Raw genomic sequence first — 25,073 nt, 5'->3', positions numbered from 1 at the left:
GCAACTGGGTCCCTGGGCATAGCCAGAGTAGATATAGATCTCCTTTAATCAGGACACTCCTGTTGCATTTGAAGAAAACCAAATGGTAACTCTCAAAAAAAGTTAAGGAAAGAAACATTGTATTGAGACTAACATGTCCAGAACTGTTCCAGACTGAAAAATCACACACACACACACACACACACACACACACACACACACACACACACACACACACACACACACACACACACACACACACACACACACACACACACACACACACACACACACACACACGCACACACCCTGCCATAAACCCACGCATACACTTTGCAGCAGACCTTGACATCTCAAGAATGCATGAATGTCTGGGTGCCAAACTTTAAGGAACAGACCAGTAATCTGTGCCTGTACTTGGAAAAAAATCACTTCTGTTCTATTACTTTGGCTTTTATATTTTACTCTAAAACGGTTCTTTTACGCATGTTCTTATTTTCTTTTGTTTTATTCCCCATTTGTATTTTATTTTACATTTGATCTTTTCCTGTAATGTATCGAGGACGCAGGTAGGATGCTGAATTAAGAGTGTACATATCAAGTTTTACGTTAATTATTATCAACAGGTAACGCACCAACACAGTGGGACCTCAACTGACAAAGAAGATGACACAAACGCACGTTTAAATAGACTAACGAGACGAAGGACACGTGAGACAAATTACAACACACACACAAGGACATACACGGACATACACGCAACATACAGACTACCCCCAGGGAGGTGTTAGGGGCAGTCACTGAAACAGTTCCATGATCACATTTTTTAAATTATACTTTATTATTTATTATATAGTTATTATACTAATGAAATCATAATGGCTGAACAGCTAGAAAAAAGATACCACATGGCTTTTTTGTGGTATTAGACTATGTATCTGGGTTTCTGATTGCAATTCACTGTCGACGGCAACAGCAGTCACACAAATCTCTTGTCTATGACTCAACACTTGTCAAAAGACCCAACATGAACTCTGGAGTTTGGATTCAGTAGCTGCTGGCAATGGTTGTAATATGACTGAAGCCTGTGCTGGTCCGTATCGTTACACACGCAATTCCCATGCAGTGACCTTATTATGAAATTTCATAAACTGTGCATAATATTATTAATGAATAATTAATCGACTGCTTGTTAAAACTGCTAAAGACTCTAAAATGACCGTCATTATTTACTGTAAGATAAGCTTTACTGAGGCCAACGGCATGTAATATATTACTTCTACCTGATAAATTATGAGCCATCTGGTATCCTAATGCTAATAGACAGACCACCTGAAAAGCAAGGAGGCTAAACTACACTTCTGACAGGACCGAATCAAGATAACGACATTCATACATAGCAGTTATTGACAACATACACTAGCTAATTAGTCAAGGCTGTTTCAGCAAAACAAAACCCTCCATATGTTTCAGTGCGAGGTTCAGCCCTTCAGAGTGCATTTAAAACATCTCCAGTGGAGCCTGTCGCAGGAACGCTAAAAGCCTGATTCATTAGATTAGTTAAGGTTTGTGCATTTTTGTTTTTCTGTGAACAGGATTTTGTAATTGACCCAGGTGTACTGGAGCTATGAAAATGCATGTCCATAACAGTTATGATGGAGGCTTGTGAATTAGAGTGAAAAAACAACATAATGTTGTAATTTTGTTTTTCAGTGAACATCATTGTATAATTGACCTGACAAAAAAATGTATCTAGTGATGATGGATATTTCTGAATTACAGTAAAATTGGACCATCTCAAACTAATAAATATGGCCAATCCGTACAATCCACCTAATTCTCCTACCATTCCCCTGGGAGTGAGCTACCATTCCCCTGGGAGTGAGCTACCATTCCCCTGGGAGTGAGCTACCATTCTCCTGGGAGTGAGTTCCCATTCCCCTGAGAGTGAGTTACCATTCCCCTGAGAGTGAGTTCTCATACCCCTGGGGGTGAGCTATCATTCTCCTGGAAGTGAGCTACCATCTTTCTGGGAGTGAGCTACCCAGGGCCGGCGCCAGAACATATACAGTGAGGGGGCGTCAGAAAATTTCGGGGTGGCGAATGCAAGTTGTTGAGCGGGAGGGGTGGCGGCGAATGTAAGTTGTTGAGCGGGGAGGGGGGGGGGAGTGGCGAACGTAAGTTGTTTATTGAGCGGGGGGTGGCGTGTAACGATTGATGAGCAGCCGAGGGGGTGCCATGTAGCGATTGCTGTAAAATAAATGGGTCTTATTATTTACATTGAGGGGGCGGGACACCTCGCCTGAGGGGGCAACGCCCCCATTTGCCCCCCCGTTGCGCCGGCCCTGGACCTACCATACCCCTGGGAGTGAGTTACCATACCCCTGGGAGTGAGTTACCATACCCCTGGGAGTGAGTTACCATACCCCTGGGAGTGAGTTACCATACCCCTGGGAGTGATTTACCATTCCCCAGAGAGTGAGTTCTCATCCCCCTGGGAGTGAGTTACCATACCCCTGAGAGTGAGTTACCATACCCCTGGGAGTGAGCTATCATTCTCCCATGTTCCTAGTCTTTATCTGTAAGGCTGAACCAGTGATCTACCCTCTGTGAATTGCGAAACACGGTGACACACACAGAACACGTAGTCTCTGTCTTCTCAGAAGAGGTGGGCTCATGGCATTTAGCTGGTGATGGGCAGTTGTATAGGAAAATTCTTGCCAATTCTCAAATAGAAATCAATTTGAATCCAAGGGTGTGTGAATAGATGATGGCTGAAATTACATTTTCTGTCAAGTTCTCTATTCCAGAGCTAGGGAATGTAAGATAGTTCAGATTGAATGATATATGATTGATATGTAATTCACTATATTTCACAGGGCTGGCTGTCTAAATAGTATGGTGTATGGGAGTGATCAATTAGTCGCAACCACCGGTTGGTGAGATTGTTGCCCAGTGAAACAGTCATAGCAGTTAACTCTAAAAATTGTTGAAATGCTCAGTTTCATTTTAATCTCAAATGTTATCTTCCACTAAGACAAGTTCCTTATCGTTGCTTTCTGCTAATTAATACTGTCATTATGGGGATTAAAAACTGACTGATTATTGCTGTTGAGTTCCAGATGGCTAATGGTGTGGCATTATATTGTACATCATTGCAGTAACCGCTCAGAGAGATATTTTCATTGCTGGTTTGGTGATTCAGATTTACTACAGTTTATTCAGAGCTTATCAGGACATTGACACCAAATTGGTACACATAACCAAAGAATAATGGGACTGATATAAACCTTTTAAGGCCACTGCACACACATTTAGACCCACCCCGTGTTCTGTTCCTTACGGCAGCCCGTCGAGGTGCAGACTTTAATCCCGGCAGCATCGTATACCTGCTGGAATCGTCCTTGCCGTGCCCTGCTGTTGTGTGATCAGCCAGCCGGTTGGGAGTCTAAATAGTCGGATAGCAGAGTCGAGTGTGTGTTCTTTCGCTCTGTGTGTGCTTGTGTGTTTTCCAATGCTACATCTGAAAAGACCAAGAGCCAATGTGTTTGCCCTTCGCCCTTCCGAGCGTGCTCCGCTCGTGACGATTAGCTGAGCGGAGAGAATGAACGGAAGATTTCTTTTTTTTTTTTTACGATTGAATTTTGTGCTTCCTTGAGCCTATTGTATAAGCTCCTTTTTCAAAACACAAATTCCCCAGAGCACTAGTCATTTCTTTTGAATTTCTAATCAAGAGCTTTATACATCATGGATAATCCTTTATCCAAGGTTTAAGCCCTTGTTTCTGGTCTTTGCCCTGGCCTTACAGTTGATTTTCCACAACCTCAGTCTTCTCTGTGAAAGGGATGAATACACTATACGAGGACATCAGCCAGCAAATGGGGACAGTGAGACACAAACACGACCGTCCAACCGTCCTCATGTGCACTCTACGAACAAGTCCACATCTGCTTCACCTTCTGGAGTGAATTTAAAAATAAAACAAAGCACAGAACAGTGTCACTTTCATCGTTTGGCTTAAAAGGCTGTCAATATCTATGGAAATTCATGACCAGAGTAACAATTAGGACTTTGACATAAAACACAAGACTTAAATACATAAACTTGACCATGAGGTGACAGAAAAAGTACACAGAATAACTTTTCAAATTCCTGCATTTCATTATATCCTCATATAGCTTATTAAAGTCGATAATTTACCACTCAATAATCACACAGGTAGAACACAGCAGCAAGCAGAGAGAAACCAAATACCGTAATCACGGTGTTATATAAAAGTGTCACACAAGTGTCAAACTGCTTGTACTTTTTGAAGCACATGGTGGAAAAATGGTCAAGTGACTAAGCAGCTATTAACAAATACTGGGGATTAGACCACTGGTCTGAAACAAGTATACACCACTGCTGTTGTCAATATAGACCAATACGCCTGCGTTCTGGTCAACGAGCAGAGCGTCAGCACAATCTCTTTTGAAATACGACAAGAACAAACACCTGATAGGGAAGAAAGAAAATCAATTATATTTTCGGTCTGCAATTTTCATCCTGTGGTTTGGGCCGCAGGCGTTTGCCCAGCATGGCTAGACCAGTGTGTCACCAGCAAGCGGAGAGCTGCAGGCTGAGCTCAACCATCTCCTCCAGTCCTGGCTGGACTGTGTCCTCTTCTGCCCACTTGCAGGTTCTGTGTATGTAAACACAGGATTCTCCAGCAAGACGTAGCAAGAACACTTAGTTAAGCTGAGAAAAACTGGATCTTCAGTGCTGGAAGACTTGGTGGCAGTGAAGAGAACTGTGTCTGCATATAGCTTCGAATGACCACAAAGTGACATTGAAGGAATAACACTCTGTGTTGTTTTTAAGTCTTGAAGGGAGCAAATAGCTGAATATGATTTTGAAGATGTGAGAATATGAAAGGTATGAAAGTATGAAATTAGGTCTTGATCACGTTTCCTGGCCCTCTCCATTCTCCTGAAGAGGCTCGATTCTCCTACATCACACACACTCTTCTTCAAGGTGTCTCTTTTATTTATACTCTTTTAGTATTTTTTTTCTTTTAATCACGACAACTTGCCACATTGAGACATCCAGGTAATGGTGATCTTTTCAGAGGACTGAAACCATTTTACTTTCACTGTCAGTTATTTGATCTACTGGGATGAGCACTGTTTTACTGAACACTTAAACACGACCCCTAACTACAGGCCATTGACTATGTCATCAAGAACCCTTAAGGACTTTTTTTAGTAACAACTATAATGAATAACACATTTTTCCACATAATGAATGCATTTGAGGTTAGATGATTCTCGTTATAAATAAAAAGAATCATTCATCTCCAAAACCAAGATGAGGTGGGGAGTTTTCTGTTGTGGGTTCTGAGGTTAGTATATGTGGCCCATGTCAGTGATTTTCACTGGTTTCTTCGGGCCGGGCTGTGCTAAAACCAGTACACCCATACAGTGGCTCCAGTCCCACATCGCCTTTTGAACAAACCAGTTAAGCAAGCGCTGCTTTTAAAACCACTAATGCATTTGAAATCTTTCTGAGAACATTCTGTACCTGTTGTTCATAATTAAATGCAGGACCCAGGAGGAATGTTAAAAGTATCGAAGAACTACATGAAATATATGCTTTGTGTAACTTACCATTGCTCTTTAAAATCAAGCCCTTAAGTAGCGGGTGGAGGCCATATTTATAGCTCGAGCTCCTGGCATTAGTCATGACTGGAGTCTAAACTAGCTGTAGCACAGAGATTTATTTGTTTGTGCTCTTGTGAGTTATCTGCCTGTCACTAGTGACAGGCTCAACAGTGTTCCTCAAAAGGTAAATTGCTCGCATGGCCAACCACACAAGCTTGCAGTCCTGCCGAACATTACAGACAGACTACAATTGACTTCCTTGCCTTCGCCAGCACATTAAGGTATGAGGGCATTCGGTAAAATCTGGTTTTGTCCTAACTCTTCAGGGTTTGGCATGGTGCAGCATTAAAAGCTGTCAACGAAAGCTTCCCCCAAAGGGAAGTGACTGTCAAGCCATTGAGTGTTAATTAGAATTTCGTAAGGCTTTAGGCCATAGGCACGAACCTCATCTTCACCCAGGCTGACGAGACCATTCTCAAGGTGACTCCCATTCTCAAGGTGACTCCCATTCTCAGTCAAAGGTTGATGGCTAAAGGTTTGACTGAAACGATCTTCATCACATGAGCTGTGTAGGATATGCTTCTGAAAGGTCTATGGTTTCACATGCAATCATACCATATGTTTTGGAAATTTATATACCGTTACAGTATACGTTATATACTGTTTTATGGTTTTACAGGACATTACTAAAGAATTACTAAATTTTGCAAATTCATTGGTGTCGGTTCGTACAAACTGTGACTATTTCTGAAACCGAAGGGGCTTGAAACGGGGTATATGACTTCAATAACTCTCCCTACCAGAAAGCAGACATATACTCATCGGAACAGAATTTCAAGACCCTTTCCACCGCTTCATGAAACCAGTCAACTTTTTATCCATTTTTCCTCTCATCAGGTTCAGAATCGTACATATTTTGCGCTCTTTCAAAAGTCACTCCTGTGAATTTCCCCCTTCAAAAGGCAGCATTGCGGCGAATCAAGTGAGCGAAGGTGAACTAGATGAAAGGCTGAGATGAAGTTTAGCGATCTCATTAAAAGATGACATGCTTATCGTTTGATTGCTGCGCTCGCACACCTTTCCCGGGACGCGCGGGAGCGCGCCTTCATTCGCCACCCACTATACTCATCAGGCGCTTTCAAAGAAACGCCGTTTCAACCATCGCCGCCACGGTATACGGATCACGGCAGGTGCTCTGAAACACTGACAGCATGGGTTTGACCCGTCCAGCCCGTTTGGCAGTCCTCTCCCGTGCACCGATACCAATTACTTTTTCGAAACATGAAGCCCAGGGCTTAATCGGTTCTATCCATCTCTATTAAGAGAAGCGCAAACCTGCCAGAGGCCCAGCACTGCCACATTGCGAGATGTCATCCATAGTCCATATGCAGCTTCAGGACTTCGATCGTGGGTTTTGTGCCTGACTTGAACGGTATCTTTTGCAGAGGCGTCATTTATTTCTTTATTTATTAGATGGATGCTCAATGCTTTTTAATCCCGCACGGCCGCTCTCAGCCCTGTGGACGAGCGACTCGAGGTTATTAAAAAAGGGGGGCTTGGGTTTTTGTCCCGAGCAGGAGGTTGGATTAATTAGCTCAAGATATCATCAGCTGCACCTTTTATTTGCCCTGTATTTACGGTCCGCTGGGCCCGCTGCCGATAACGCTCCTTTCAGCGAGAGCCTTTCATTACGCACCAGGCGGCCCCCTCCTCCCTCTGTCGCGGTATCGACCGCGATTCCTCATGTTTATTCAGCCGAAAACGGGTGTTGTGCTGTATACCGGGCCCTGATGGAGATAGCGAGATGATGACACGCTCTCGTCACCCAGTGGAGAACCGATGTGCGTGGAGCAACACTTGTGCTCCAAGAGTCACACCGCGTCCCTGCCATGGCACACAAATGCAGCCAGGGCATCTGCGCTGATGGAAAAGTCGTTTCGGGCGTCTTATATCTGGATCGTGTCCTAATGAGGATTTTAACCACATTCATTTATTCTATAGTCCGCATGTAGTCAGATGGGTCTCTGATTACGCAGACTGAAATCCAATTTCCATTCAGGACAAAAAAGAAATGCAAACACGTCATCCCACCTGATAACCGGGTTCCCAATGCATTGCTCCCATGTAAACGAGAGCCTGTAGTATTCTGCTAGTCAGATGAGACAGAAGACAGAAGTGTGGTGTGGTAGTCCCCCTTGTTATTAAAGGAGGTGTGAGGCACAGCTGTCCCTCTCATGCTTTGACGCCTTCTGCATCAGTTCGTGGTGATCAAACTCTGCTCCTCACTCCGGTTTCCAAGACTTTCCTGGGTCTGGGAATAGTATGTTACTTTATTTTTTTTTTTGATATTTGATTCTGTTTCATGTCTTGCCATGTGCATGGCGTATCGTCGGCGTATGAAGCGAGATACTCTCGCGCTAACTAGCAGACTTGATATGACGCCCTAATGTCAGTGAGTCTGTAATGAGTTTCTGCATCTTCCACGCTTTCGTTTCGAAGCAAAATGAAAACACAGGCTCCTTAGTGTGCACCACTGCTCTTTACATATAAATGTGCATCACTTCCTAGATGAATCGGAGATATCAATTCAAATTTATTTCAATATTTATTTAAATATTGCATTTCATATTGTAGAGTTCCCGAGTTCGTTCACAGCACTGAAGTTAAGGCACTTCCCTGCCAGCAACCACCTTATTCAGCCAGCAAAGGCTTTAATGAACCAATTCATTCATTCAATTCATATGATATTAACCTGAAAACACTAACCTGTGCAGTTCAGTTTTTTATGAAAGGTGCCCTTAATCTGCGTTTCTTCAAGTAAACCACTTGTGTGGTGTGTGCTACGCGGATGAAAGGCCAGCATCTTGACACGTCGCAGCATTTGAGCGCTTTGAGCACAGAGCACTCAATTTGAGCTAATGTTGGAATTTCTTAAAGTGAAACACATCCATAATCAGGCCAGTCTTTTAGTTCAGCACACCGCAGACTCCAGATCGGATGTCCGTGGCTCGGAATGATAATCTCCTTTGGCATAATCAGGGCGGTGTGATCAGACAGTGGAGGGTGATTGCCTGACAGGACTTTGGGAGAGAGGAAGAATCGATCCAGCAGCCCTGGAGAGTCTTGGTAGATTCTCATTACAATAAAGCACGAACTCTTTCCATGTGTTGGCTTAAAGTTCAGTTTGCCTCTTCTACATCAAAGCTTTATAGTGGAATACGTGTTTGACAATGTGGAAACACTTATTTACGCCCAACCATAGATGATAAACAACATATTTGCTGTCATACATCTGTGTGGCCCTACCTTCTGTTTCTTGACTATGAAGGGGGCATCTCCCTCATATTATTTGTGTTTGATGTGAGAAAAAGTGAGAAGTACATGCAGGATTGTAGATCGCACACCAGATCACAAGTCGGTGTACTTTACAATGAAACCCTCTCAACCACCATAATTCACCAGCAAAAACTGGTGAATTTATGAGTGGCAGTTAATTTGACCTCATCGGTGCAAAGACGTCTTTCAATGAACAATATCGTTAAGACTAACTAATGGTTACTTTAATGTCATCTTGAAATAGCTGCAGAATTAACCCTGGGCTTACCTTTACTTAAGACAAAACGTCTAAGGCTGTAGCCCGTCATCAACAGTCCTCTCCGTGAAAGCAGGACCCTGTTATTTGAGAAATGTGAAAGAAAAGCACCTGAGGTGATTTGCAAGCGTTAGCTCTCCATTACGTTTTCATCGACTAGCCATAAGTGGCCCAATAGAAGTGTCACTGAAAGCAATCTTTGGTAAAATCGATCACCTTCCACATACACAATTCATCTAATAATTAAAACATGTACACTTAATGATTTAGCCCCCCCTCTCTTGCTTTCTCGTGGAGAGTAACTTTTTAAATTTTGACATCTGACAGTCTTTTTGCTGATCTTTATCAATAATGCTAGAGAGCACTGAATGCTTAAGTCAAACAATATAGAATGTATTTGTGTTAATTTTAAAAATAGTAAAAGAAAACGTTTGTCTTTGGTGTTGGAGGAGTTTGTATGTCCTTCTGTATATCTAATGTGCTTGTGTCGTGTTTTTTTCTGTTTTATATCATGCTTGGCAGATCAGCTAATGTTTATGTCAAATCCTTCATGACTCTTACTTTCTGAATGTCTCTGTGATTCTGTCTAGGCCATGTTGGAAGCTACAAGGTCAGGAGGTGATAATGTTCTCTGAGCTGAGGCCTCTGGGGTCTAATTTCCTCCCCCTGTCTGTCTCTCTTCGTAAGTCTGATTTCACCCCTGGTGTGGTTCCACTGGCTGCCTGAGGCAAGACTCGCACCCGCTGCAGATCAGAAAAAACCCTGAAGTTCCACCGCACGCGCAAATAAACATCAAGAATCTGAAGATCAACGCAGATCAACACAGCCTCCTCACTCTCCACTGAAGACCAGCGCAGATCAACACAGCCTCCTCACTCTCCACTGAAGACCAGCACAGATCAACACAGCCTCCTCACTCTCCACTGAAGATCAGCGCAGATCAACACAGCCTCCTCACTCTCCACTGAAGATCAGCGCAGATCAACACAGCCTCCTCACTCTCCACTGAAGACCAGCACAGATCAACACAGCCTCCTCACTCTCCACTGAAGATCAGCGCAGATCAACACAGCCTCCTCACTCTCCACTGAAGACCAGCGCAGATCAACACAGCCTCCTCACTCTCCACTGAAGATCAACGCAGATCAACACAGCCTCCTCACTCTCCACTGAAGACCAGCACAGATCAACACAGCCTCCTCACTCTCCACTGAAGACCAGCACAGATCAACACAGCCTTCTCACTCTCCACTGAAGACCAGCACAGATCAACACAGCCTCCTCACTCTCCACTGAAGACCAGCACAGATCAACACAGCCTCCTCACTCTCCACTGAACATCAGCACAGATCAACACAGCCTCCTCACTCTCCACTGAACATCAGCGCATTTTAACACAGCCTCCTCACTCTCCACTGAAGACCAGCGCAGATCAACACAGCCTCCTCACTCTCCACTGAACATCAGCGCATTTTAACACAGCCTCCTCACTCTCCACTGAAGATCAGCACAGATCAACACAGCCTCCTCACTCTCCACTGAAGATCAGCACAGATCAACACAGCCTCCTTACTCTCCACTGCTCAATTACCAACAATGTCAAATTGATTCCTGTAGGCAACTCACAAACCAGTAAGGTAATCAGTTACTTTTAAGTGGCATAACACATTTTTGAGAAATGTGATGAAAAATGAAACTTGATCAATGAAAAATATACACATGCCTCTCAAATAATGTTAAGGTGCAGAGTTGTCTGATTTTAGGGAACCAGATTTTATTGTCAGATCTTCAATGGCCTCTATCCTCTAATCAGTCACTCTGTAACTCTCGAACACTCCCCCACATCTCATTACTCCTTGTTACTTATTTTCATTCCACACACATCCTGCCCAACATGGAGAACTCTCTCTCTCTCTCATCTGAATACAGTGGGTCTTACCGAGCACTTTCACATGCAGAGAGCTCTTTTCAGCGATCTTGTCAAACTGTCTGGCTTAGAAGCCAGCTGCTCTAATTAGCTATGGATTCTTCTGTCACTCTTTCCAGCTCCTTGTTTTTCAACACAGTGTCGTGTGCTCATTCGACACCTTTATTAAAGTGAGACTGCAGTGTGTTTGAACAGCTGCCCGACCCCCAAGTGAAGAAAGTTTACCCAGAACCATGGGTGCCTATTCAGTCGTAGTTAGCTTTAGTGACACACAGGCAATTAGGTCAGGGGGTTAGGAAACCTCAGAGCTGTGAGGTGGTGACTGAAATTGTATTCAAAATGGAGCAGACTTAAAGTAATAACTTGAGTTTAAATGCTAAACAATGAAACCTAATCATTTAGTGTCCACTGGTGTATAACCTACTAGTTACCATTCATTATCAGCAATATTACTATGAGCAACATTAACTATATAACCATGTATTTATGTAACAAAGGCTACCCCCTACCTGATCTCATTTGAAGTAGAGTTTTTATCTTTTCAGGTCAAGAAGAAAAATACAAGCTGAAAATATCAATCTTTCCTCAAATTTGGACCAGGTCTACCAATGTTTTTAGGTCAGAAGACCAAACTAGACTGCATGTCTTCACTGCCCTGTATGGTGAATGACAAACCGAATCACACTCTTGCTCGTCTGTTCTATGACATTAGCCTGCCACAAGGTAATTCATTTTGTAAATCTCTTCTGGTAAGTTCTAAAACCTTAATGTCTATAAGGAAATCAATTATTCATTATATTATCTATAGTGAATAAGTCAATTTAGTGCTAAAACTGAACATATATGATTAATTTCTAGACAGGAGAAGACAGGTCCATAATGCTACACAATCTGGTTGTGTCTGCTTGCCAGATGGTGGGTGGTGTTCTCCTCCAAGTGTGGTGATATGGTGGTTGGCTACCTGTGTGTTGGAGGAAGCATATGTGAGCCTTCACCATCCTGTCCTGGTGGGGGAGACGACCAACCTTTGGTAGAATACTGTTTAAAAAAACTTGTAAATACTGAGCAAGGTTAAAGAGATGAGTAGTTTTGCTGGAATTGCCCAGGGCAGCACAGATCCACAAAAGCTTCATATTGATAGTGCATATGTGCTTTTTACAGCAGGTGTTGGGTTGTCACAATCAGCTTTACAAAGAATCCAGGCCCCTAATGAGCAGGTGAATAGAGTGATGCCAAGAAACACCTCCCCAAGCACCTGAGGAACAAATGACGAACCAAGACTCGGAAGGGGAACCCACCCTCCTCTACTCAACACCAGGTGGCAAACTAACAACACAGAATGAATACAGTTTCTTAACCTTTAGACAAAGCATTCAAATAATACTCCTATAATACTAATATTAATGGGCACTTTAATTTGGTGTCCAGAGCACATTAATTGTGTCACTTTATCTTGCAGTGTCTTCGATGTCTGGACTCTCCCATTGACAGTTAACAATGTGAAGTCGTTAAAAAATAAGACGGTCAAAAGGAAATGCACAATTTTTCCTTCTAATGCAACATAAGGACACCCGTAGAGGTCGGCACTACGTGGTTCTCTGATAAAAGGAACGAATGAGGAGGTGACCCCGCGACCTCCCTCCTCGACGCGTGGAGCAGCTCCAAATCACGCAGACCCACGTGCGCCGGCTCCGTGCGGCTGATGGCGGATCCTCACGGCGCCGGCGTGCTTTACTGTGAGTGACACTGAAGATATTCCTGTTTCTTTTACACTAACTGTTGTGCATAAAGCTAGCGTGCACACTATAAGCTTCTGTTACTTCACTGTTGAACTGTTTATTTATTTGGTGGGGTTTCAAGGAATCACGCGTCTGAGCAGCAGATCAAGACAGGAGTGTGTGTGGTGCACCTCATTAGTCAATGGTAGACTACAGAATTAGGTAGACTGCTTTCAGGACTGGGTAGAGAGGCATCAAACAAAACCGAATGAAGTCTCTTTGTTAAAGAAATAATAAGTAGTATAACACTACAGTATTGTGCAATGCCGTCACAGCGCATGACAATATTTGTTATAAGAGCCAGGAGTTCTGTCAAAGTTCAGGCCCAAACAGCTATGCAGAAGCCTCTTGCATGCAACACTGACACACATGATCTGTGAGCTGCTGAAAATAGCTACAGTTTGGAAACGCGCGGTTTGGCTGTTTCTCCTGCGCTTTCGCTGCTGGAAAAGTGCTGATAAACGAGGGAACCTTTCATACGCGGTCCCTCCTCCGTGGCCCATTTTAGGTCATGAAGGGTTCGGTAATTAGCTGATGACCCACATAGAGGAAAACAACCTGCGCTGGTCTCCAGGAAATCCAAGACTGGATCTGGAATCCAAGAACTTTTATACTTGATTTCGGGCACACCTGATATATCACATACTACAAAGTTCTCCCGTGTGGTCTTTGAAGACCTTCAGGCTGTCCGTGTTTTAGTGCTCTTCTGGTGCCTGGTTTGGGCAAGCAGCCAACAACCACCCATCCCCACCACCACCACCACCACCACCACCACCACCCCACCCCCTTTCATCCTGTATGCGCCCTTGACAACTCAAGCAAAGGTGCCTGAACAGATCTGATGTAGCTGTGTGCTATGCACAAGATTATAGCATCTGAGATACTCTACCTTGTGCATCTTGCACAAGGCAATAATAACTCATTAATCTTCACAAACAAACAATAAAACAACCAATCGTGTGAAGGCACTCACTTGGCATGCACTGCTGCATGAAGTCAAGTGATCTCTGAATTCACACACCCAATCAGGTAAAAGAAAGATGATTGAGCGTTTCGTCAAGCTGCCTTAATCTATCCCATGGTTCCCTCACCCTTTTTATTAGCGTGATGCATGTGGCCCCACCGCAGATCCATCTCGGTGAACCGCCTCCCAACAGAGAGACGCTCAGTGCCTTCTAGTCTGATGTATTAAATGTGAAACTCACATACTCATTGAACATTGGTCCCAGAGCCCTTCAGGCTCGGCCTGCGCAAGGGTTGTAAATGTTTGTTGGGCAAATTTCTTCTTTTAGGGATATGTGGCATTTTAGTGGTCATAATTGCTGATATATTATGCATTGGTGCAAAGTCAAATGAGTCACTGTGCATATTTGGAAATAATAAGTTTTTGATGAGATCAGGATGGAAGTACATTTCTTTGAGCAATGTGCTAGGAAAAAAAGGCCATTTAAGATGTGGACATCAAAGCTCAAATTAGCCCAGGCTGCCAGGGTCTTCTCTAAATCATCAATGCCAACTCATGTCTCCATGATAGCATTAGTCATTTTTTCCCTTGAGATAACACTGGATAACATGGCCAATCAATACTGTACTTGTACCAATCCAATCCACGCTTGGGTAATCTGTAATCCTGGAATGACCTAATCTTTTTTTTTCTACTCAAAACTCCATTAGTCAGGCTTGTCCACATAGATTTAGCTGCTTGTGACAGGGAAGATTTGTTTGAACATGAGTCGAATTGTAATCTTTTGTTTCGATGTCCCCAGGCAGCTGAAGGCCATCAGTGAGGCATTCGGTAACCCAGTAATAATACTGGGGCCGGACATTGGATGCACGACAAGAAACTACACGACAGAGATGAAGAAATACTTAAGGGGACTCTGAAGGCAGCTCGGGCTTACACAAGTCTGCCCCTCCGTGGGGCTGCCATCCACCTACGTGCTGCACTGGTTTCGGATTCACCTCACTGGTATTGACTGGTTTGGGATTCACCTCACTGGTATTCACTGGTTTGGGATTCACCCCTAAAACACCTCAGCCCATTTTACTGCCTTATGTGGCCCAAGGTACACTAGGTACACTATAAAGTGTAAATTACAAAATGATGTAGTTATCCGTGAAAAGGATGCTAACATGGCCTGGGAAGTTGCTTCTTCATGCGTTCCTGCTGTAATGGGATTTAGCTTAACAGCACAATGCAATCTTCTTGTGTAATATAAGTAAATCTTAATAGATGATTACAAGAATCCTGTCCACAGCTCTTCGGTTCATTTTAATTAGGTGTTAAGCCAACTCCCCTGTCTTTAGCACATGCCAATAGAGTTGTTTAGATGAATGCACAGCAAATCATTCTTTATTTTTGCTGGGTGCATTTTTATATTTCAGTGGCCTTAGTGCACTGCAGTCTCTCCTGCTGTGAGCTTTCTGCGGCATGTTAATGATGATTCATTAGCGAATGAGCTGTCATGAGCAAATGTGTGTCATGGATAATTCATACATATTTATGCTAGTCAGCTGCACATTTAGACATAAGAAACGAGCTGGTAGGTTGGCTGAAGGTAATGCAATTAAAGAAATGAATTTATGGTAACTGACTAGCTGCCAAAAAGCTATTCGACCTTTCTAAATTCCCACGTTGTCTGACATGCCACGTTATAAGAGACAAGTCTCCTGTAACCTAAGGGAGGCTTTAGCAAGAGGCCTGTGCATGGTGACGTTTGATTAGCATTCATCCAGATGGCTGACTCACAAAAGGGCACATAGGTTATCAAATTGGGTCGCAAAATGCAAGAATTAATAACAGGGATGAAAACACAAAGGCTAATAAGATACTGGGGCCTATAGAGGAATGAATCACAGTCAGGTCAGACAAGAGGAATACAAGGGTTTACAAAGAAGAAGAGAACAAGTGCTCAGAGTACCAAGAGATGAATGAAGACTGGAGGAATGGCAAGAAATTCTGGAGCTCCAGGTGAGCTATGCCAGAGCCTCCACGACCCCTGACGTGTGGAAAACGCCCCGGATCCGGAGGTTTCACTGGGTCACTGATGGCTTCTCAAAGAACTTCGGCCCACACGTGCAAGGGTTTGTAGGGATGCCGTCAAGTGTTAGACACGACCCTTCTCTCGTTAACGCTTTATCAGGATGACATGCATGCACTTCCCTGATTAGGAACGTGCTGTGTTTACATCAGGCCTGTCCAAGGTGTCCGAGCGATGGTACTTCCGATGTGTAATTACGCAAATGGGGTTACGGCTGCAGGAGACCCCACGTATGGGGTCCTGTTTCATTACTCTAAATGGCTAATACATCGATTGCCCTCATGTTGAGACACATTCTCCTCCACTCGTGCCTCGTGCCTCTCAGATTTGAATATTTAATCAATTAGAGCCCCAGCTGCGTGGAGGGGAGGCGAATAAAAAGCTTTGATGGACAAGCATTAGCGGCTGACTGTTGAGAGGACCGCGGGTGGAACAACTTAGCATTCGCCACAATGTGAGGCGCAAAGCTCACCGTTGGCGGTATGGACATCAAGGATGTCACTGCCAAGACCAACAAAGTAAAGGGCCGGCTAATGCACTCCTATAAATACACGTTTAGACAGTCGAAATGGCCTGAGCGTGCAAAGTCAGGGGTTCCAAGACCTGGATCACAGAATGCCGAGGAGAGTGGTTCAAGAATTAGCTACGCTAGCATGATAGTCTTGTGGGTTGTAAAATTAAGGTTGACCTGACAGATACAGACCTGACTGAAAAGTATGAAGTATTCACTTATGACATATAGCTTTTATTGACATTGTCCTCATTACTGGCTCCTCGTGCTCACACAGACATAATTTATTTGCTTGTTACAAATAGCATTATTTGCTAGTTCTGCTCAAGGAGACCCCTAGCATGGCAGTTGAGTATTTTCCCTTCTCCTCTTTACACCTCACTGAGCTCATTAGCTAAACAAGGTTAATTAAGCTCCATTCAGGAAATTACCTTCGAGCACGACAGACCCTAAAATGTCTAAAAATCTCTCATTCAAAGTGTGGGACTGTAAATTGAAAAGCACATTTGTTACATTATTAATTAGAATGTTCTTGAAACGAATTATGAAAATTAAAGTAGGATATCTTTTGTTTCAACATGCTAATGTTTTAGGATCAATAAACTATTAAATTATTTTGTAATTTCCAAGCATCACAATTTTAATCTTGTGAAGACTGAAGAGTCCCACCTCAACCCCTGAGCAGATAAAGGGAACATTAGTTCTAGCTGATGGCTGGGCAAAGCTCCTCAGAGAAGTCAGAATAACTCTCCACCACCTCCTTATCTCTTTTAAATTTTGAATTATATAACTTTTTTATTATTTGATTGCAAAAACAAACAAAACTCACCATATCACATCACAATTAATTGGCTACCTAAATGCTGCAAAATTCTTGTCAAGCTACAGGTTAACAATAAATTTGAATAAACAGATATGAAAGGAAAAATCATGAATTCAGTTATAGGCTTTATACCACTGTAGAGTAGAAAAAAATACTGCCTGGTTGTAATATTTCCTGGTTCAATATTAGTTTGACTGTTCCACCACTGAAATGCCGCACCTTCTCTGAATGCCATAAATATAAACAAACTTGTGGCAGGTCAGAATATTTTTCGCTTTCTTTCTTTTATATTTCGTCATCTCCTCACATCTTTTCACTTTCATCAGGTTTCCCGCCAAAGAGCAACATCGTTCCCTTTTATCATTTTCTCGTTTGACGCATTGCGGCCGCTGTCGGACTCCACGTTGGAGCGCTGCTTAGGTTGGGAGATCGATCGCAGACGTCGAACGCTGTCAAGCCAGTGGATTAACATTGTGTTCTCATTAAGCTGCGAAATGAAGTGACAGAATTAAGTCGCGAGGGATCCAATCGTGCTGATCCAGAAAAACCACACATTGAGGAGACGTCAGAGTCCCATTTAGAGACCACAGGTGCTATCTGACACTCCTTATGGGAAGGAGTCACTGCGCAGTCCACAAGAACAAATACAAACAAATAAACATTTTAATCCGTTCCTTTCACTGTCTTACACTTCTTATAACACTGGAACCTCTGCGTGTTTTAAAAGTCCAGACATTTTTTGGAGAAATTCAAATGGAGCACTTGCATGTTTACAGTGTTTTGTGCACAGACGGCCTTCGGTTTTATCATTGTGCTCTATGTTGCTAAAACAAAAAGGATTAAATGAAAAACAAAGTAATGCCTTGGACACAGCCCACTTCTGACTCAATATTATACGACAAAATGACACACATGATGCAACGATAGCTCCAGGACATGAAACAGCACTAACAGCTGGTCTGACATACCTTTAAATCAAACTCCATCCTGCTGGGTTTCTCATGGTGCTTCACCATAGCAGCCCCAGACTGTTTGGATTAGTTCAGTAGGGCCAGCTGTACACGATACCCCTCAATGTGTTCACCATAAGCAGAAAGACATGGCCACCACTCGCTCCATCCAAACGGCTGTGAGAAGATCATCAATCAGGTTACTGTCAGAGAACCATATTCGTGCCTTTTTGTGCCATGCAGTGGGGTCCAATGTTTTTAGAGAACATACTTCCTAATATTATGTTTCATTTTACATGCATGATAATAGTGAAATTGAACACTATAGTATTTCACTTCGAGGTGTCCCATCAAATATATTTTCAAGATAATCCTTAACACTAGGTGGATCATATTATGCTACCAATACTCCTTAAGCATCTTGAGGAGACTATTCATACAGCACGTGCTTGTGTAGAGAAAAAAATAATTCATAAAAGATTCTTAAATTCTTGGTTCTTAAATTTTGAAACCTCACAATGTTCTACCTTTTAAACAAGAAGCAAACTGAAATGGTTGGTGTATTTAACGAGCCGGACGATGTTCTCCAATAGAGCAGCTGCACACAAGCTTCTCCTCTTCTTTGTTCTTTCCTTCTTGTGGTCCACATCAGTCATTAAGGGTTAGAGAAGAGGACGTGTTCCCACAGTAAACCAAGGACAATGGACGTGCTCTTTCCCTTTCCTCAACGCGCTAGCAGACTAAACATTTCTCAGACCACAATGGCCAGCTTGCCGGAGATCCAGTGTTTGTTCGGTGATGACAGAAACAGACAGGAACAGTCGTCTTTTGTTTGCGGTGTCGGTCAGCGGGGGTGACGGGAAGGGGGCCTTGACAGGATTGCTGGGGAAGTCGTTCAGGAGTTTGGTGTCCTCCTTTGGTCTTAGCCTTTTGCCAGGGCCTCTCAGATTTAGATTCCCAAAACCCTCTTCCTTTGAAGGAGATTTTCAATGACCCTGCATCTGAGGACTGGACCACAGAAATAGTGAGGGGCTGGCTCACCCGAGTCCAACTTAGAGCTGTGGTGATATCTCAGCTTCTCACTTTCAGCGTTTAAAGCTCCATCTAGTTAAACATTCGCAGTCTGTTGTGTGATTCTGGGGGGAGAAGGGTGAGCCTGGCAGAATATCTGTTAAACGCTCCAGAAGGTGTTTGAAGTATGTTGGCGCCACGGAGCTAAAAGCAAGAACTACCACTTACGGACAGAAAGAACAATATTGTAAAGCTGTGAGTGGCTCGTTAACTTTTTTCTTTGCGATATTGATGAGTGAATGAAGAAACATGTCACCCGAGTCTGCTCAAACTCTATACTTTTATGTTATTTATCGAAATATTAACTACATCTTTGCTTTGTATATCTACTGAAATCTTACTTAAAAGAGAACTGTTGATTAAGTCAAGTCAATGGGCCAGTGGGACATTTCAGTCGAGCCACTGCACTAGAACCTTTAGTCCCACACTTAATCTTCACAGTGCGACAAGAGAAATGACAAACGTTAGCTCAGTTAGAACTGCTGAAACGGGTGGGCAGGTGTAAGGCATCCTTGTTAATTTGTAATATAATCCTGCTAATAGTCACCATATTTTTAAAAGATAGCAGTAATACAATTGCTGCCTTTTTCTGAAACTCTTAACAGTATGCAGCTACCGGTGTGTCCTGATTTACGCCAGGCAGCGAGACACGCGTCTCGTTACTACCCAGCCCTGCTGAGACGCTCCCCGTCTGGCCGCAGAGGAAGACGGTGGAGGTCCAGCGTGTTGTTTTTTCGTGTGATAACTGCAGGTTTGCTGCTCAGGAAAAATCTCTCTCTTGTCTCCTTCAGCCCTGACAAAGACAGGAAGGACCGCCGCCATCCGTGGAGCTCAATTCACAGCTGTTCTGGTGCTTAGACGGCTGTCCTCCAACAGGAGTTCCACAGCGCACACACCAAAAACTTGGAAGCAAAGGGTTTTAAGGGGTATAAGTAAACTTCATGCACACAAATTTCAAGTCTATGTCCAATAAAATGAATCTTCAACATTACAAGTGCGTGGAACAAAAAAACCATATACTAGCATTTATTGAAAAAATTCAAATGATTAAAAATGTCAATATTATAAGATGCACCTTTTTGACACCAATATTTCCCCATATTGCCAATTTCACGCATGGTTGTACATGTATATGACAGAAAAAAACAACACCTGAGAGTAATATATTAGATAGGAAATAGTCATCCACATTCACAAAGCATTATCAGGTCTGCAGCAGGTTCTAAAACTTAGATTTAACCTTTGACAAGTCACACGTTCCACACAACAACCGCACATAGTGAAATCTGTTACTTATTTACCAATAACAGTTCTCATGCATGACTCCAAACATACATTCTCACCTCTTACTGTAGCGTGACTAAAGTTGTTAGGGTCTGCCAAATACAGAAATGTAGATGTAAAATGCACATAGCTCTACATCTATTCTAATCTTGACAACGTGTAAAAAACAAAAAAAAAAAAACGTCTTGAAGTAAGTTAAGGAAGCCTGTGTGACCTAATTCTTAATCTACGGCTTATTCATCATTGTCAATCCTACAAAAGTAGGTTATAGTAGCCATCTGGACTGTAAACGTGTACTTATATATTTCCGGTTCCAAAAACCGTTGATGTTTGTTGTCTTGTCATTTGTTATAATCCACTCAAATATAGAGGAATTTCTAAATCTATGCTTCTGGAATTAGATACATCTCAGCAAGCGCTTTAATTTAGATTGTGGAACTGTTATTTATTTTGCCTAAATGGACTTTCTGGATCCAGGCCTCCTTCTCTGGTTACACAAGGCCCAGTTGTGCCACCTGACCCGGACACGCTCTTGCTAGAGTTTGAGTCACAGAGATGACAAGGGTGCTGGGATAGGAGACACACACACACATACACACACCCTAACCCGTTATACACCGCCGCCCCTGTGGTGCGCCATGGAGGACAAGCACTGGAAGAATTCACTGTCAAAATTAAGTGGAAGGACTCAACTTTAATCCCCACCATGCGCTGTGTTTTGCGGAGTATTTCATATTTAGCACTGCGTTTTCATTTCATACAGCAGATTTGTTTCTCCTTCCTCTCTGGGCTGTAAAGTCCCTCACTCTGGATCAGCGAGAGTGACATCACATGGACTCAGTGCTGAATACATTGTCTCCATTTCTCTGAGTGGTTCTGCTGTTCCACAGGAAATACTCAGTGAACTCAGCAACCCGGTTACTTTATTATGAATACTGTTTTTATGCAGCTTTTTCTGTGCATTTTATGGGTGTCACTAGATGTACACACAGGTTTTACTGGCTGTACATGAGGTTGTTTGGCCCTTTAATAAACAAATGCATGATCAGAATATGTAATGCTAGGCAGTATTTAAAGCTTGGCATAGATTGCATAATGAACTTAAGACTTTATTAAAGTCTTATTCCACTTATTTATTCCCGTCTAGTCGCTTCGATGTCTAAACCAGCCAGATGGGAGCAACTCAAAGTTTGTACATATTGCTGGGAGAAAAGTTTAATTATATTTTGCCTTTCAGTACTTGTGTGTGTGTGTGTGTGTGTGTGTGTGTGTGTGTGTGTGTGTGTGTGTGTGTGTGTGTGTGTTTTCTGTTTGCCCTCCCTGCAGTGGTGACTATTCCACAGAACTTACTTTCATTCTTTATACATGCCCTGTCATATTCTCAGGACAGGAGAATGTTTTTACGCATCTTCCCAAGTATGTGCTGGAACTGGCAGAGTTGGACGGTGCAGTTAAATCATTTAGGGACAGCTGATCTGAAGTTTGCAAGAACCAGATAAGCAAACAAACCCAGACCCAGATAAACCCAGACGTCAAACAGGTTCTGGATGATTTCTGGGTTTACTGGAATATGCAGCCTGTTCAAGTAGAGATGTCCTCTGGCCTTCCATAGTAAATTACACCCTAACAGTAAAGACGCCCTCTCTCACAACCGCTTTGTCACAGCGGGCCACTGTGTCTGCCCTTCTCCTCTGTGCGACACGGCTGTCTCTTTTGATGACTCCTCTCTGTAAAATGACATTCATCTCATTCTGAATTTAACTTCGAATTACACCTCCGCTGGTTTGATCTCAATTCCCCCAACGGGTTCTTTCACAGCCCTATGGAAGCTCTTCATCTTCATTAATTCTCTATATTACCGAGGGGGGAAACCTCCTTATAACCCTCCACTCCACGCGGCCGCGCCGCCGTTAAACCCATTAATGTCGCCCATTGACATGCTGACTCGCACCTGCGGCTTGATTGACGATCGCAGAGGTGCCTGGGGCGCCCCCAGCCGCCGAAGGGGACACCCACAAAAAGCTGACCTCAATTGCTATTGATTAAGGTGTGTTTGGATTTATTTGTGACTGCAAAAGAGGACAAAAAGACCCTGTCAACTGATGAAGGACTACAGAGAGAGAGACAGAGAGTTGCAAAAGCTTTAGGAAAATCAATACGCCTCCATTCCAAACTCCGAAGTGTCTAGCTGCTCGCTGAAATTGCAATGCATCCAATTAGATGTTCGGCAGAGACCAGGGCAGCTTGCTGACTGCAGACAGCCTCAGCATATGAAAAACGTGTCAGCATCAGATTGCATCCAGCAGCGTAGCGCAAAGCTCTGGGCTGTGTGCAGATGTACTATTAGCACACCTGGGGTGGGAGGTTTGTATATGGAAGCGTAGATACATATGTGTGATTATTAGACACTGTTAGCTCCTGCGTGCACTATACAGATACTTGTGATACTTCTGAGTCATGTTTCATAACATTAGGGAGTTTGATAGAATATGTCAGACAGATTTCAGATCAAAACAAGACAGATAGCTAATTATACTACAAAGGCTCCTCCCCCACTCTTTCATTCTGTCTTCTTCTGTCCTATATCTTTATTTTGTATTTTGTGCCAAACCACCTAGCAGGCTGACCTAGAAAAGGGGCATTTTTCTTTTCTTTTTTTTGCTTGCTGACAGAGATGAAACACGTATGTTGAGACACGTGTTGAAAAGCACATGCGTGATACCACCTCAGCTTATCCGTGCGGTAGCTAGCTATCTAGCTATGCTAGTGCTGCGTGCAAAGATGGTGGTGAACTTCACGTTGACTGTGTGATCATTGTTCCCCCAATAAGGGTAGATTACATCAAAGGATGAGTATTTTCAGTAATGTTAGCTATTAACATGTTTCTCTATATTTTGGGATGTGAAGATGTTAATTAAGGATCATGAGGATTACTGTCATTATTAATAATCTTGTAATGCGTCAATGATTGGGACTTGCAAGCATACGTCAACAGGAAAACCTATGAGCTAGGTAGGGAGATATGAAATATAAAAGACCAGCCACATTTTCACATATCAATGTTTTTTCAGACACTGCTGTCAAGCACTTTGGGGAAAAACCTACATGTAATTATCTTATTTTCTCAAGTGTAACTCTGGAGTGTTTTATATAAGTGACAACCTCCTCACTGCTAAAGTGTGCTTAGACAACCAAAAAAATCCAAGAGACTTCATGTTTTAAAACCGATTCTTATCTGTGGCTATAACACCAATTGCAAAGTGGATTGATGTTTTAGCTCTATATATGCATCACATTAGATAGCAAAATAACAGGTCCCTAGGAGCAGGGAGGTTTTTTCACGACAGTAAGACACACAAGCACTCAAGTTCTGTGTTACCTTTGGACACTTGCAGCAGTTTCGGCTGGCAGACCCAGTACTGTTGACACTTGTGTGGACGGCCTAGTGAAACTTGGCTTGCATTGTCGTCTCATTCGTCTCCTATGATGCAAATGTGGCTAAGCTATCCTGTCTGCTCACACTGCCTATTGAGAACATGTACTGGCAAAAGCTTGAGCCATTCTTTAACTGCTAGCAAGAGAGAATAGTTGGTCTCCACCCCCCCCCCCCCTCCCCCTCCCATATTTAGATATTTGGTTTTCTGTGTTAGGTTGACCACGAATACCTGCATTTAAATAATGGACAAGGACAAATGTTCATTTAGATGAGCTCCCATAAGGCTTGAAATACCTGTTGCTTATGTATCTCAAACATTTTGTCCTGAAAGTATCAGTGTGGTTATGACTCTGATCACCTTTAAACTTCAAAATGGAGGCCATAAACAAACATTCCATGGCTTTTGACAGCTCTCCCCACATTCGCCTCTGGCTGGGCAGGTCCACTCTGGACCATCTGATTGGCCAGCAAGCGCGTGACACAAAGCATTCTGGTTCCTGAGTGTTCAAACGGTCAGTGAGTTAACACATATGGCTGTGCTAGAGATTCTCTTCCGCTGGTGCTATGGGGTTGCTTGACGTTTCAGAAGGGATGCTCTGAAATTTAGTGTCCCCTTTCATTTCTGTTGCAACATGCCAAACACAAGTACACACACGCGCGAACACAGGAAAAGTAACCGCTCCGAAACACAACACCATTATGAGTCTAACACAACGCGCTAAGTCCAGCATGTAAACCTACAGTCAATTATGCCACTGCAGAAACATGCACACAAGCCACAGGCTACACACGCAGGGTTGTGCACACTTCAGACTCATATTCTGAGATCACCAACACCTCCGCTAATGAATCAGTCGTGTTCATTTATATAGCTCTAAAATATATCAGTGAGCATCACAGAGTGATGACTATTAAATACATAATAGGCAACGGAGAGGGGAAGAGAGAAGTCACACGTTGATCATAACAAAACAATATATATATGTTAACGTCACCTGTAGGAACCTTTCAGGTTCACAGTCACTCTCATTCCCTTTGATTT

General features: G+C 43.0%; 1 long non-coding RNA gene across 1 annotated transcript in view; it reads right to left on the bottom strand.

Annotated features, from left to right (window-relative positions):
• LOC143475334 (uncharacterized) overlaps positions 1 to 25,073 on the bottom strand; it is a 53,109-nt gene that overhangs the window by 11,742 nt on the left and 16,294 nt on the right. Inside the window, exon 4 of the long non-coding RNA XR_013121001.1 lies at positions 9,223 to 9,290. This is a non-coding gene — a long non-coding RNA (uncharacterized LOC143475334). The remainder of the gene's footprint in view (positions 1 to 9,222; positions 9,291 to 25,073) is intronic.

This window comes from Brachyhypopomus gauderio, chromosome 14, assembly GCF_052324685.1.
Source record: "Brachyhypopomus gauderio isolate BG-103 chromosome 14, BGAUD_0.2, whole genome shotgun sequence".
Taxonomy (NCBI): Eukaryota; Metazoa; Chordata; class Actinopteri; order Gymnotiformes; family Hypopomidae; genus Brachyhypopomus; species Brachyhypopomus gauderio.
The sequence above is the reverse complement of the archived record's forward strand: the minus strand, read 5'-3'. Positions and strand labels throughout refer to the sequence as shown.